This window comes from Notechis scutatus, chromosome 2 (assembly GCF_049901735.1).
Source record: "Notechis scutatus isolate UNSWTSFEM ecotype Mainland chromosome 2, rNotScu1.2, whole genome shotgun sequence".
Classification (NCBI taxonomy): Eukaryota; Metazoa; Chordata; class Lepidosauria; order Squamata; family Elapidae; genus Notechis; species Notechis scutatus.
This window is the reverse complement of record NC_142010.1, coordinates 250,036,160-250,049,169: the sequence shown is the minus strand read 5'-3', so window position 1 is coordinate 250,049,169 and position 13,010 is coordinate 250,036,160. Positions and strand designations below refer to the sequence as shown.

The following is a 13,010-nucleotide window of genomic DNA, read 5'->3' as shown; positions in this document are numbered from 1 at the left end:
CAAATGAAAATAGGTCCACTTATCAACTGCAAAGGAATAGGGAGCATGATTTTTAAAAAAAATCTTTAATGAACTTTCTCAATAGAATGAAATTTATTGAGGGGATTATTCTCAAGCGTAAGTATTTTTCTACAAGTTAGATTCTTGTAGATGGATGCTAGCATTCCATGCCTTTGGAATGTGTGAACGTATAAATGCTGAAATCCATTTCACAAATGGAAAGATTATGGGGCCCCAAATATATTGGAGGGGGCTGTCTCCAAGGCACATATTACATATCAAAATCAGCATGGTTACCTAATAGTTCTTGACAGCCAAGCATTGGTCTTTATTCAGCTGGCCTACTTCCTCTTCTTCTCCAAAGGGAAAAATTTGAACGATTGCAAAATGTAAAATGGCTGGTTTGAGCAAAAGTTGAAGGCATCAAAATCAAATGAAAGACTAACACTCCACTCTTAATGGGAAGTTTGGTTTTCTCACATCTAATTTGCATCCAAGCACCAATCAAAGAACAGAAGTACATTCATAGGTTGATCTCAAATGAGAAAAGTGTTTCTGCACATCAAAGACATCTCAAAGAGGCATGTCATAATCTTCAGACAATGTATGCGAGTTGCATTCATTCCAATATGCCTGGGAATGGGAAAACCAGATAGAGGAAGACTGGTGTAACAGCCAGTTAATGGAAAGGATTGGGAGCTAAATGTACAAGGAGGAGGTCAACATCATTAATTGTATCAATAGTTATGTTCGTGTAATGTAGTAAAGTCCCCAAAACGCCTCTATAAGGTTATCAAGGTATCAGTTGATTATTAGGATAAGTATCTTATTATAAGAATAGATCAACAAGAGGTGATCCACTGGATGTATAAAAATCAACTCCATCAATTAATAAGATGAAGACTTTAGGCAGAAGCTGGACAATTAGATATTTTGATATGGATTCTTGCATTGGGTGAAGTTTAGGCACGATAGCCTCTATAGTTCCTTCCAATGCCACATTTCTTTTAATGAACAGAAGTATGACCCATGGGATACATTTCTCTCCACCCTCTCTCTCTCTCTCTCTCTCTCTCTCTCTTGATTGGCTACTCAGAGCTGTCAATTATTTGTTGAAACCTTACCCCTTTAAATATTCATCTCTTGGAAATGGGTCATCACAGGGGCTGGGGATGGCCCTACATTCCAGATATTACCATGCTACTGACCTCTGTTTCAGTATATATAATACAGAAGCCCAGAGGAGGAAAAACACTTTTATTAGCACTCATCATGTTATCTAGTTTGGGTAATGAAACATCTGCAAGAAAACAACCAAGTTCGGAAAACATCAATTTCAACCCTGAGTTACAAATGTTCTCCTTTATTGGGGGGGAAAACCTTCAGAATTCCCCTTCCTGCAAGAAGCCATTCACATGATTGGCATTCCGATAGCCTTAGGGCCTCCACCTATTCTTCTGAGCTGAGCTTTAAACTTGCTTCGGCCCTCCCACTCCCTCCAAAAGGCAGCTCCACCTTGAAAAGTATGTCGAATAACAACTAAAACCCCAGGAGTTCTTGGTAACTCAGAGTGGTTAATTAAACAATTCAACCAAAGACAAGAGTGGTTGTTTGCAGCTTTCCCTGAGTGTGAGGTCAACATTTTCACAGCTTTTGGTTTATACTTGAAGGACAGCCAACCTGCTTCTGTAGGGAAAAAAAAAAACTTCACCAAGTGCATCTTTCTTTCTTTTCTGCAACCTCAAAAAAGGAAAGGAAAGGAAAGGAAAAGGAAAAGGAAGAAAAGGAAAAAAGACCAGACATGACAAGACACCCGTAGAATATGTGTCTTGGAGATTCATGACCGCTATATCCAAAACCAGAATGGTGGTGCCAGAATTGCTCCTCATTTGCAAGCTACAGAAGGATTTGTGCATGTGTAAGGCAACAAATGTGCATTGTCTTTCACTGATTTGGCTACGGCACTGAATGAAGCCTACAATCCATATCTGTGTCTTATGCATTACCCTGCTGTGCGGCCCACAATTTAATGTGGGAAGGAGAAAAGGTTACACTAGTAACACAGCATGCAACATTATTCCTGTCAACACTCTCAATGACAGCAACTCCGCAAAAGGAGAAACCCTTGCAAAATCCAACACATACGTCAGTAGATTTACTATACGGTGGGGTTCTTTTTTCTCTGTATAATTATTAGTGTCAGAGAAATACAAAGGGATACATGCACACACGCAATTAATTCTTCATTCAACAGCTTTAACTGAATATGTTGTTTTTAACACAACAATGTACAGGGAGTCCTCCACTTACGACTACAATTCGGCCCAAAATTTATGTTGCTAAATGAAACATTTGCTAAATAAATTTTGCCCCATTTTACGACCTTTCTTGCCACAATTAAGTGAATCACTGCAGTTGCAGAGGTATTCAGCAGGTTCTGACCAGTTCTGGAGAACCGGTAGCGGAAATTTTGAGTAGTTCGGAGAGCCGGCAAATCCCACCTCTGACTGGCCCCGCCCCCATCTATTCTTTGCCTCCCATCGGCTGGGTCTTCTTTTGTTGCCCTGTACAGGAGAACGGAACTGGAAAGTAGGTTAGTGGAGTGGGGAGGGAATGGAGATTTTACAGTATTCTTCCCCTGCCATGTCCACCAAGCCATGCCATGTCCACCAAGCCATGCCCACAGAATCAGCAGTAAAAAAAATTGAATCCCACCACTGTGCAGTTGTTAAGTTAGTAACATGGTTGTTAAGTAAATTTTGCTTCCTCATTGACTCTGATTGTCAGAAGGTCACCCTGGGACACTGCAACTGTCATAAATACGAGTCAATTGCCAGGCATCTGAATTTTGATCACGTGGCTATGGGGATGCTACAATGGTCGTGTGAAAAACTTACGTGTACAATATGTGCGTTGTCTTCCACTGATCACTTTATTTTTGTTTGAACTTCAAACGATCACTAAATGAACTGTTGTAGGTCGAGGACTACCTGTACTATTGTGCCTCCCAAAAAGCTACAAAGGCCCAGATGTGTGAAACCAACCATCTTTTTTGCAGGCCTTATTTTCACAATCACTTGATTGCTGCTCAGTATTAGCAGGCAATTTTGTTGAGCAGTGAAGGTGAGTCAATTGTGCACGTGTTACCCAACTTCAAATTAAATTTACACAGCCTCACCATTTTCCACAGTAAGCTCTTAGAGTGAATGAATCACACATCCTCTGATTTATAACCCAGGCCACCCCAAAGTATTTTTATCCCACCTAATAATGGGCTAGTGTCCTCTGAATTACTGTAATGTACAGATTGGTTGCAATTTCCCTCCGTATCCAATCCATAGTACTAATAAAAACTATTATTTCCAGTGTTCTCTATCTGCCTCCCTCTAGGTGTTTTGGAATTGCAATATATCTGGAAAGCAACTTGTTGGAGGAAAAAAAAAATATTGTCTCTCTATAAAATTATAGGTTTTCCGGTGTACTGTGTGCCCTTTTGTTTTGAATTACAAAAGTAAAGAGTACATTTTTCATATGTAACAATGACGAAGGAAAAACATTTTTAATGTTTAATGAACATAAGATACAGGGGGAATTCCAGCCTGCCCATTCTCTGTTCCATACGCGGCCTCTCCTGTTTCAGCAGAAACGAGCCAACTACAATCTAACTTTAGTAGAAACGAAATCCCTTCCGAATGCACAATTTTTCAAGCTGTCCGTAAATTAAACTCTAAGAAGGAGCTGTCTGAGCACATGCTTAGCAAAAGGAACCAACCCTTTTACAAGTTGTAACACAGCTGAAACGGTGAGCATCAAACCCGCCTCCCCTTACCTGCAAAACTCTATTCTGACAATTTCTGTAAAAATCCAACCGGTTCAGAAGGAAATGCATTCGTCTTCCCTTTTTCTTACTGTTCCACCTGCTGTTTCCCACGATGGCTTTCTGTAGAGAATGCAAAATAGCTCAGAGCCCTGCCTTAGACTTCCTGCTGATGGACCGTGCTACAAACATGTCCCACGTTTGATTCCGCCTCTCTATTCTCCACCTTCTACTTCACCTCCTTGGGCACAAGCGGGCCCCACCCAAATCCATTCCGTGTATTTTCATTTCACAATGCTCCCAGCTAAATGGAGTCCTTAGAAGAATTATCTATTGCTTTGGCTGGGCTACAAGAGAAGACATTTGTTTCCAACTATTATTTGGCATGAGCGCAGCAGACATTTTTCAGAAATGCAAACAGAGTTGAGAAGTACAGGGAAAGGAGCAGAAAAATAAACACCTGTAGACAATTTAGTCTAGACACAAGGCAAGGAGATATTAATGCCCAATGAAGTGGGAAAAATAGAGTTGTACCTGAAATGATTCGACCAATTGCATATTGTCAGGTCCTGTTCCATATCATGGAAACAAACCAAACCACACTTCCACATAAAAACTAGCTGGCTACATTTTATATGTTTTCTCCAGAATAAACATTTATTTCAGGATAAATGTTCGAGAAGATCTGTTCTTTCCAAAAGTCAAGAGTCTGAGGTCCTTGATTTTGAAACTGACGCAAAAGATCCAAAGATCTAAACTCCCCAGGTCTATCTCCAGATGTCCTGGAGGAACCCTTGGGATGAATTCCAAGTCAAAGGGGAAGCCAAACCACTTTCCAACCTTCTGGCAAAGCAGTAAACACTTTAAGAGCTCAATGTAATTTATGAATCATGAATTCCTAATCATTTGCAGCAATATCAGGGCAGCTTCCTTAGTATGGTCTGGCAGCAAATAAATTAAAATACATTTCCAATCTCAAGTTCTTGTAGTTTAGTTCTAAAGTTGAAAAAAGACCACAAAATATAAAGATCTGAATGGCAGAAGTCAGCGATGGTGGTCTCTGGTTATTGGCAATTAGGATGTCCTATGCAGAAAATCTTGGATGCTACATAGAAAATTTACTCATTGATAAAAAGTCCATTCATCAATCACAAAAAGCTATGCTGCTTGGATTGATACACTACAACATCCTAGGTTGTTCAATGTATATGAAGGCAAACACCAACTAAAGTACTGGCAGTTGTGGTTTCACACTAAAACGTGCAAAAATGGGACCCGTGGAGGCAAAAAGCCCCTATTTTGTTCTTGTTTTCCTTCTCTAAACCTAGGTGCATCTTATGGTCCCAAAAATACGGTAATAATATTAATATTTAAATTCATATGCATTAAACAAGGACTATCTGGATCAGAATATGAATCCCTGTCTCAAAGGTGCTTTTTCAAAAGGCAACTGGACTGGATTTTCCAAGAGGAAGAGGGAGGGAAAAAAGAGAAGGACAAGGAGAAAAACGAGAAAGAGAAGGGGAAGGAGAAGGGGAGAAGGGGAGGAGGAGGTGGTGGAGAAGAAGCAAAACACCGTTTTCTTCCTCAAGGAAAAAAAACAATCCAGTTGCCTTATGAAAAAGTGCCTTTGGGACAACTTTGACATGAATGACTGAGAATCTCCTCAAACAATAATATCACTAATTCACAATATCTAAACAATGAGATCAGCAAGATAAGATCAAAATAATGCAATAATCAATGTAGCAGTAAAATACTTTGCTTCGGTAATATCCATCTTATGTAGATTCAGGTATTTATTTATTTTATTTATTTATTTGATTTGCCAATTGTTTACAAGATAATAAGTATAAGTGTATACATAGTTGTGAATACATGAAATGGGTACATATAAGAAAAATAAAAGAAGAATAAGAGAAACAATAGGACAGGGACGGTAGGCACGTTGGTGCGCTTATGCACGCCCCCTACAGACCTCTTAGGAAAGGGGTGAGGTCAATAGTAGACAGTCTAAGATTAAAGTTTTTGGGGTTTGGGGAAGAAACTACAGAGTCGGGTAGAGTATTCCAGACATTGACCACTCTATTGCTGAAGTCGTATTTCCTGCAATCAAGTTTGGTGCGGATAACTTTGAGTTTGTATCTATTGTGTGCTCTTGTGTTGTTATGGTTGAAGCTGAAGTATTCATTGACAGGTAGGACATTGCAATGTATGATTTTATATACCATGCTTAAATCAGACCGAAGACGGCGTAATTCAAGGTTTTCTAGTTCTAGTATTCAATTCGAAGTATAGTGGTAACCAGAATCTGCAGCTCACAGGAACAATCACTGCCCTTCATAAAAAAAAACTAAGCCAGGTCGTGTTTGAAATAGCTGAAATTGCCACATCTCTCTGGATGGCTAAAGACCTTAAGGACTAGCAGAGCCACATGGGGAAATCATGGGAGCACTGGGACAGCTTCCTAGATTCCCCAACCATGCCTTTTGCTGATAGCCTCATTGAGAGCAGATGTTGCCCATACTTGGTCCCCAAGGAGAGAAAACAATTGCTCTGCACTGATACCATGCTGAGAAGGAAAAGCAATATTCACCTATATTCTCCATGACCATGTAACTCAAGTGGGGAAAAAAATCTGTCTGTGAAAAGAAAATGCATTCAACACAGCATTGTTTCTCAACCTTGAAGTTGCGTGGACTTCAATTCTCAGAATTCCACAACTTGTTGGCTATGGAATTCTGGGAATTGAAGTCCACACATCTATAAGTAGCCAAGATTAAGAAACAGTAAACAACCGGTAACCAATCCAGGGGATATTTGTGCTCTTTCCCAATAGTATATATTAAAGAAAATTCTTTTGAGTCAAGCTTAGTTATTTCATGAGGTTCATAAAATTTTCTTGGCAACAGCGTGAAGGGATTAATCATTGCTTTCTTTGCGGCATGTCCTATCTCAACTATAATCACAGTATTTCTTGGAGATCGCCTAGGTAAATATTTATCAGGATCAACCCTGCTCATTTTCCAAGATTGGCCAAGATCCTTTATGTGCTGTCATCTAGCCAGGCAATATTTTGTATTAGGGGTATAATATCAATTCATCACAGGTTTATTTTAGTAATTCCTCAAACTCAGTCCATCATTACATAGTTTCCAGAGACCCAGATACATGCATATATTTGTGGTAAAAGTTGTATTCAAAAACAATGTATTTGCAGAAGCTGCATATACAAAAGAACATGTAAGGATTGGTTATAAGGTTACTTTTTCATCTAGCTGCAAACAGTCTAGAAATGAAAATCACTAAACAGGGATTACCTGTAACCAGCAGTTTCATTTATTCCTGAAACCAAATTGTTAATTGCCACAGCAACTATTTAGCATAGGTGTCACATGGCTGAGTCTGCTCTCATCATGGTGACCCATTCATAAAGATTTGCATCAGTTTCAAAGAATGTGACCAATAAGGAGAAATGGTAGGAACCAGATTCTCCACGGTTATAGGGACGAGAAACACAATTATGATACATGAAATACATGACAGACTGTAATCTGAATAGAGCCAAGAACCAAGAATCAAGCTAGTAGACAGATTTAGGACTAAACAGCATATTAGGTCTGAAAGACAACCTAGGAGCTAAACTAAGGAATAACCTACAATCTAGAACTAAAAGGTATTTAAGAATGCAGCAATCCCTAACTCTGAAACAGACCTTATTGTCCAACTAAGAATCAATTACAGCGGGAAGCTGAGCAATCTGGTTGGGTAAAGCCAATCAGAGACTGAAGGTACTTTTCTGAGAAGGTTGCATTGCACCTTATGAAAGTTGTGCTTGCTTTGACATTTCAGCCACCCCCATCAACTTCTTCAACCATTCTTCCATAGTAGGAATGGAAGTATAGTCTTGCTGCTGTCAACATATATAGTGCCAAAGTTCCAAACTTTTTCTCCAGTTCTTTTTTATTAGACCCAAAAGGAAAAAAAATTCTTGTTTCATTTTTATCTCCATTTTCAGAATGTTCTACTTTGGTTAAAGAAAAAACATGAGTACTTTTGTTTCCACCTGGAAACCGCTTCTGAACTTTGTGCTTGATGTGGAAAAGAATGAAACTCTGGCTTTGGGTTTTACAGATTAGACTGATAGATCTTTATAGAAATGGCTTGTTTATGCTATTATGGAAAAGCCAAAAGTTCTGATTTGATGTTAATGCCTTATTTTACTGTAACAGAGAGCGTCGGAAGTCAATGCTTCTTTTTCTCTTTCCCCCCTATCTTTCTTCACTTCTCTTCCCCCTCCCCACTCACTGCTCTTCTATTTATTTTTGTATTTTATCTTTTATAATACTTTATAAGTTAATAAAAAGGTTTTTAATAAATAAATGAATGAATGGAGTTGTTCTTGCCTTTGGAGCAGATGCTCTCAGATTCATAAGCATCTGACACAACAATTGTCTTCCATTTTCATGGAAGACAATTTTTCCAAGGCCTTGGGGGGGGGGAGCGTGAAATCTAGATCACATGCACAGTTTCGCTTGCCCGCCACTCATCTCCAGCTTTGTGGCCTGTTTCCTAACAGGCTACTGACTGGTACCGTTTTGCAGCCCTGGTGTCATGCCCCTGTCGGAGTCTGAATCCGAGGAGGAAGCCAAACAGCTGCAAGGGAGTGGGAGTGTGGCTCCGTTGGCTGTGGAGGAAACTGGGGAAGGGCAAAGTCTGGCTGGGCAGAGCAGGGCAGAGGTAGAGCAATGGAGAGGGAGTTCAGAGGAAGACCCAGGCCCACCCCCTCTTCATCCCAGGGCACACAGGGAGGAACGGAAAAGGGAGCAATGTAGGTTGCGTGGCTTACGAAGGAGGAAAGGGTCCTGATTCCCTTCATTAGCCACACCTGGGGAGGCAGTTTATAAGAAAGTCAGGCTGCGTGCAGCAGCAGCTGGGAGCAAGTATGACTTTATCATGTGTTATCATTGCTTATCTGAGTTCCTGGCATCTTCCCAACTGTGTGAGTTTTGCCATGCCTTCAAGTCTGGAATTCTTCCTCCTCCCTGCCAATCTAATTACCTCAGTTTGGCTTCATTGGATTTAAAGTTACAGTTTGTGTTGACCATCTTTTGGACTTCATTATCTGCTGTCAAAGGCTGTTCCTGGGAGAGTTTTTCTTCAGCCAGAAGGTAACCTGGACACTGGGGGCAAAGTTGGAGCTAATAAAGGGACTCTTATTGATTATCTAACTATGTTGCCTTTGTGCCACGCCCCGGGTCATCACACCAGGGGCTGGAGACCCTGATCTAACATAGCCACCATATTTAGTCTAAGAATGCATTTAGGATTTCACTACTGAAGAGTTTAAACCTGAAACTTTGTGTCTTATACCATGGGTGTCCAACTTTTGAGCAAAGAGGAATTATCTTGGGCCGCATATAAAATATGTAATATAGTTGAATAACAAGCTTCTTTTATTTTTTATATTTTTTAAGAACTTGTAGGGCCACATTACTAGCTGTCCAGTGTCAGGCGCAAAGAATCTGGATCACTTGTAAAATTGCAGCATTGAAGATTGATTCCAACCTACACACAAGAATCTGGTCAACTAATGGTCAGCTCTAAAATGGCTCTAGATAAAGAGTCAACAGAATTCAAGAAGGGGAGGACTTGGATCTCTTGTGGCAAAGCAAGGAGTCTAAACTGATCCTGAGTCTTAATGGTCAACCAGTTAAATATGAGCCAGCAGTGTGCGGTGGCAACCAAAAAAGCCAATGCAATCCTAAATTGCATTAACAAAGGGATACAATCAAAATCAAGTGAGGTACTAATACCACTCTATAAAGCCTTAGTAAGACCACACCTAGAGTACTGCATCCAGTTTTGGTCATCACAATATAAAAAAGATGTTGAGACTCTAGAATGAGGCAGAGAAGAACAACCACAATGATTAGGGGACTGGAGACTAAAACATATGAAGAATGATTACAGGAATTGGGCAGGGCTAGTCTAGTGAAGAGAACATGATAGCAGTGTTTCAAGCTATTTTCTAAAGCACCTGTAGGCCAGACAAGGAATAATGGATGGAAACTGAACAAGGAGAGATTTAACCTGGAAATAAGGAGAAACTTTCTGACAGTGAGAACAATCAACCTATGGAACAGCTTTGCCTTCGGAAGTCGTGGGAGCTTCACCACTGGAGGCTTTCAAGAAGCAATTGGATTGCCATCTGTCAGAAATAGTGTAGGGTAGTCTCCTGCTTTGGAGGGGGGTTGGACTAGATGACCTTCAACAGGGCTCATGGTCTGCGGGCTGGATGTGTCATGCACTGGCCACACCCACGCCCAGTTTAGTGAAGGGTAAACGATATGTCACGTGACGACGCCGTGACGATGCGAGTTTGACACTTCTGACCTACAAGGTCTCTTCCAACTCTGTTAATCTGATGATGTGGGCCACAGGTTGGACATGCCTGGTTGATTCCCTTAACATGGTTTCCCACAGCATCAAGCCTTCTAAGGGAAACAGCAGTTCCTTATTGCTGGATCTGTCAACTGCCATTTTATATTCAGCCACAGCTGGTCAGGTAGAAACCCAACATTTCTAGCAATACGCTAGAAATCAACTAGCCTCCAACAGTTGATATTTTTCAGATGTTTAAATCTAGCAACAGCAGACATGTTCAGCAACAGAGACTGATAACCCTAAAAAAATTGACAGAGATGCCAGAAAAACATTACATTGACATTCTTCATTGCACAGAACATTCTTGGTTAATGAATATTCAGCAAGATAAGAAAGCCTCTCTCCCATCAGAATGTAAACAGGAAATTTTTTTTTAGATGCTCGCTTTGCAATCCTGTAATCAAATGAGTGAAATTTCTGCCCTGTTTGCATCTCTCTTGAGCTCCACCTTATGGAAATTCAGAAGTTCAAAGCTTGTCTTCTTGATCATGAACACTATACAGAGAGCAACTACTGACAGTGAAAAACTAAACGAATGCAACAGTCCACAGCAACAGGAATATTCAGATAAGCAAAAGCACATATGCACATAGGGACACATGCATCGACATTGGCAATCAACTGTCTTCATTTTCTTCAAATTTTGCTTTAGTCATGTGTTCTTCTATGGAATGGTATGTGCTTATTAAAACAAGGCTGAAGTAAAGTTTATACTAGCTATAGTACTGTGGCTTCAAATAGTTATTTATCAAATGCACTTACTTATTAGGTTAGGGTAAAGTGCTAATAATTTTGGAGCTGGGTATGCATACCATTCTTAACTTAGTTACTACATTAACAACTGCCTGAGTTTACACAATACACTGAAGTCTAACCTACTCAAAGGAGCTACTGCATACCAGGCCCAAAAAAGATCTATCCAAGGTTAACATTAAGCTATGCAAATGCATTCAGGTAGTCCTTGATTAATGATCCCAATAGAGACCAGAGTTTCTGTTGCTGAGCAAGGAAATTGTCAAGTGAGTCCCCTTTTGTGATCCTCTGACAAACAAAGTCAATGGAGAAGCCAGCTTCACTTAACAACAGGGATACCAATTTGACAACTGCAGCGATTCGTTTAATAATTGCGGCTTGAGAGGCTGTAAAATGGGGCAAAATTCACTTAACAAATGTTCCACTTAGCGACAAAAATTTCGGGCTCGATTGTGGTCATAAGCTGAGGACTACCTGGTATACATCACTTAGAATAAAAAATCGTCTCATCGGCTGGGTTGTCTCCCCTATTCTCTCTATCAGCATTTTTCCTTTTTCTTGCCCTCCATTCCATAATTTATAAAGCTGCAAAGGCTCATTCTTGCAGATGATGACAAGGACACACAGCCTGAAAGGTCAGCGGTATTACAGGCTTAATAACAACCACTTCTTAATCATTGCTCCTTAATTACATTATAGGCTTGTTTATACTCTGGAGCTTTTTCTACAAAAATAGAAATTCCTCCCGTTTCTATATAATGTGGGAGAATGTAAATAGAAGGCAGAAAAACCAAAGGAACCCTTTCCCAGAGTTCCCTACACAATATTTCTATTTTAAACTTTCTTTCTACCTTCCGGATTTCTCTGGATGGTGAAGCCACAAAGCATTTAAAAGCACAGAGTGGCATATTGTCATGCCCCTGTCAGAATCTGATTCGGAGGGGGAGGCCGCGCAGCTGACAGAGTGGGAGTGTGGCTCCATTGGCTGTGGAAGAAACTGGGGAAGGGCAAAGTCCGGCTGGGTAGAGCAGGGGAGAGGTAGAGGGAATTCAGAGGAAGATCCAGGCCCACCCCCCTCTTCATCCTAGGGCATGCAGGGAGGAACAAAGAAGGGAGCAAAGTGAGTTGCATGGCTTATGGGGGAGGAAAGGGCCCTGATTCTCTTCATTAGCTGCATCTGGGAACACCGTGTTTAAAAAGGGAGGTTGCGCACAGCAAGTTGTTGGGAGCAAATCATGAGTTCTCTGGTATTGTCAAGGCTTATCTAGGAAGCATGTCTTTTCCAATATAGCCACTGCCCTATGGAACATCTTGCCCCCTGAATTTCAGCCATCTCTTTTAAGCCTTCCATAAAGCTTTAGAGACCTAATTCCACCACCCCCCGCAAGTGTTGGGAGATTAGATGATAGCACATTAGCTGTGTTTGGAATCATGTTTTTGTCTGTTTTAATGTTTCATGTTTTACCTGGTTGCGTTTTATAGCTTTTAAAATGATTTAATATGTTTTGTGAGCCTCGGTGGTACAGTGGTTAGAGTGCAGTAGTGCAGGCCACTTCTGCTGACTGCCGGCTACCTGAAATTTGGCAGATCGAATCTCACTAGACTCAAGGTTGACTCAGCCTTCCCTCCTTCCGAGGTGGGTAAAATGAGGACCCAGATTGTTGGGGGCAATAGGCTGACTCTGTAAAACTGCTTAGAGAGGGCTGTAAAAGCACTGTGAAGCCGTATATAAGTCTAAGTGCTATTGCTAATGCTGTTGTGCCACAGTGGCACACTGGTTAGAATGCCATACTGTAAGCTACTTCTGCTGATTGCCGGCTGACTGCAATTTGGCAGTTCAAATCCCACCAGGCTCAAGGTTGACTCAGCCTTCCATCCTTCCGAGGTGGGTAAAATGAGGACTCAGATTGTTGGGGTTGACTCTGTAAACCGCTTAGAGAGGGCTGTAAAACACAGTGATATACAAGTCTAAGTGCTATTGCTATTTGTAATC

The 13,010-nt window shown here is 40.7% G+C and overlaps 1 protein-coding gene across 8 annotated transcripts in view; it reads right to left on the bottom strand.

Annotated features, from left to right (window-relative positions):
• The window catches only part of PDZD2 (PDZ domain containing 2), a 316,382-nt gene that overhangs the window by 125,525 nt on the left and 177,847 nt on the right, over positions 1 to 13,010 (bottom strand). The window contains exon 1 of one of the 8 annotated variants that reach the window (XM_087958547.1): positions 3,830 to 4,041. The exons of 6 other annotated variants lie outside the window; for them this stretch is intronic. The gene's annotated coding sequence lies outside the window, so the exon portion shown is untranslated. Of the gene's footprint in view, positions 1 to 3,829; positions 4,042 to 13,010 lie in introns of those variants that run through there. One more of the 8 variants, XM_087958545.1, reaches the window with a different exon arrangement.